This window comes from Schistocerca piceifrons, unplaced genomic scaffold, assembly GCF_021461385.2.
Source record: "Schistocerca piceifrons isolate TAMUIC-IGC-003096 unplaced genomic scaffold, iqSchPice1.1 HiC_scaffold_304, whole genome shotgun sequence".
Lineage (NCBI taxonomy): Eukaryota > Metazoa > Arthropoda > Insecta > Orthoptera > Acrididae > Schistocerca > Schistocerca piceifrons.
The window spans coordinates 1-2,500 of record NW_025728520.1 but is presented as its reverse complement, the minus strand read 5'-3'; the positions used below and the strand labels follow the sequence as shown (position 1 = coordinate 2,500).

At 56.3% G+C, this 2,500-nt stretch overlaps 1 non-coding gene across 1 annotated transcript in view; it reads right to left on the bottom strand.

The window, feature by feature from the left end:
• Nucleotides 1-215, bottom strand: part of LOC124744699 — a 1,909-nt gene extending 1,694 nt beyond the window's left edge. The window contains exon 1 of the ribosomal RNA XR_007010842.1: nucleotides 1-215. This exon is cut by the window's left edge and continues 1,694 nt beyond it. This is a non-coding gene — a ribosomal RNA (small subunit ribosomal RNA).
• Nucleotides 216-2,500: the final 2,285 nt, after the last annotated feature.

Here is a 2,500-nt window from a genome sequence, read left to right as displayed (position 1 = left end):
TAATAAAAGCGTCCCTTCCATCTCTGGTCGGGACTCTGTTTGCATGTATTAGCTCTAGAATTACCACAGTTATCCAAGTAACGTGGGTACGATCTAAGGAACCATAACTGATTTAATGAGCCATTCGCGGTTTCACCTTAATGCGGCTTGTACTGAGACATGCATGGCTTAATCTTTGAGACAAGCATATGACTACTGGCAGGATCAACCAGGGAGCTGCGTCAACTAGAGCTGAGCAGCCGGCCGCCCGGGAGTGTGTCCCGGGGGCCCGCGCGAACACGCAAGCGTCCGCTCAATCATTCTGCAAACAGGAGGAGGCTGAGCTCCCCTGCACAATACACCTCGAAACCCTCTCAGGTCCCGGCGGCGCGCAGCGCCGTCCCAAGTACTTGGTCGGGTTCGAGAGAGGCGCAATCGCCCGGAGTTAGGCGAGTAGACGCTTTCGGTGCGACCACCCGTGCTCCCAACTGAGCTTGCCGCTGCCGACAGAGGCCCGGGAGCGTGCTGTCGTGGCATTGCCGGCGGGAGACAACACGCGCCACCTACGGTGACCGGCAGCTCCAACGCCAGCGCCACAGAAGGACAAAAGCCCCACTTGGGTGCCGAAGCGAACTCTCCCAGCACAGCGCACGCGCCAACACATCCGCACAGCTGCGATACAAACCACCAGCGAGAACCGCTGGGGCGACCGAGCAGCAGACGGCGTCGCGGCGCCGAGCGCCGGGCGGCGGCGCATCCTCAACGCACACAGTCCTCAATCGGACCAGCACACTGAAGATGTCCACCGCGCTTCGCACCGGGCCCGCGAGGACCTACTTTGGCCGCACGGCGCCGCGCGCAGGGTGCGCCGGCGCGCAGCTGCGACGCCTGCCGCGTCCGTCGGCCGGCGCGCCTGCCACTGGCCGCCCCCACCAGCCGGCTGTAGCGCGTGCGCCCACGCACCGCGCGGCCAGCACGCCGGGAGGCGCCCCCTCACCGGCCGGGGACGGTCCCACCCAGCCACCGCCGCGTATCGCTTCACACCCAGATGCCGTTCAGTTTCGTCGGCATGGTGGGTATCGCTGGAACAACCGGTTAGTACCTCAACCTATCGTCGCCATCACCGATTCACCCCTAGCGAGAACAACCGCACCACAACAGGTTACCATTTGTTCATTTGCGTAACTTCACCAGAAAACGCAGGCGTCCATCGCCATTTGCAACTTCAACGATTATTGCATGCCTGTGTCAGGTGTCACGCCACACTACGTCTGCCCACATACACGCAACAAAATGTGCACGCCTAGACAATACGTGGAAGGTGGCCCCCGTACGTATGCGATGTCCATTGCTCGAACGACTGTCAACCGGCCTCTGTAGCATGTCGCAGATATGGAACGCGGTGCACCATGCCATCACGGTGTGTGAGGAGAGACGACTAGGTCCGAATACATCAACAGACAGCTCATGCTGATCGCCATCCACGGCGTCCGTTCCTCCCACACGTCTCTATGGCGTACCACACTGCAATCCAGCTCTCATAGGGAGACGACACGTAGCTGCGTGCACAATATTTGCACTGTATGGTCCGCCGTTTTTGGGCGCAGTCGTTGTGCGGTCACACATGTGCCACGATGTATCATTCAGTACATAAGGACGAATGTGCAGTACAGATTGTGGTTCACGCGTACGACATCAGCGGACAGTTGACACAGGCCGCACCACAACGTAGCCTGAGTACGTCGCATGCGAAGGGCATTGAACATGCAAACTTCTCACCAACCAGCTTGCGAAGGCAGGGGGCAAGGTGGGGACGTGGGGAGGGGCGGCATGTACGTCCTGCTGCCATCCACATTACAGTGTACAGCAGGAGCATGTGGAAAGTGAGCAAGACTTGCAAGGTGTTTAACATGAAGCGATACACAGGGGTGCGGGCAGTGCGAGTAGCGAACTATATTGCGAGGGTTGCGGTGTGGGCAACACTACAGTAATTGAACGAGTCGTATAACAATTACAGAGCAGGTTTAGGCGACAACGTGGGTTACGTTAAGGCGACAACATGGGTTAGGTTAAGGCACAACATGGGTTAGGTTAAGGCACAACATGGGTTAGGTTAAGGGCACAACATGGGTTAGGTTAAGGCACAACATGGGTTAGGTTAAGGCACAACATGGGTTAGGTTAAGGCACAACATGGGTTAGGTTAAGGCACAACATGGGTTAGGTTAAGGCACAACATGGGTTAGGTTGAGGCACAACATGGGTTAGGTTAAGGCACAACATGGGTTAGGTTGAGGCACAACATGGGTTAGGTTGAGGCACAACATGGGTTAGGTTGAGGCACAACATGGGTTAGGTTAAGGTACAACATGGGTTAGGTTAAGGTACAACATGGGTTAGGTTAAGGTACAACATGGGTTAGGTTAAGGTACAACATGGGTTAGGTTAAGGTACAACATGGGTTAGGTTAAGGTACAACATAGGTTAGGTTAAGGTACAACATAGGTTAGGTTAAGGTACAA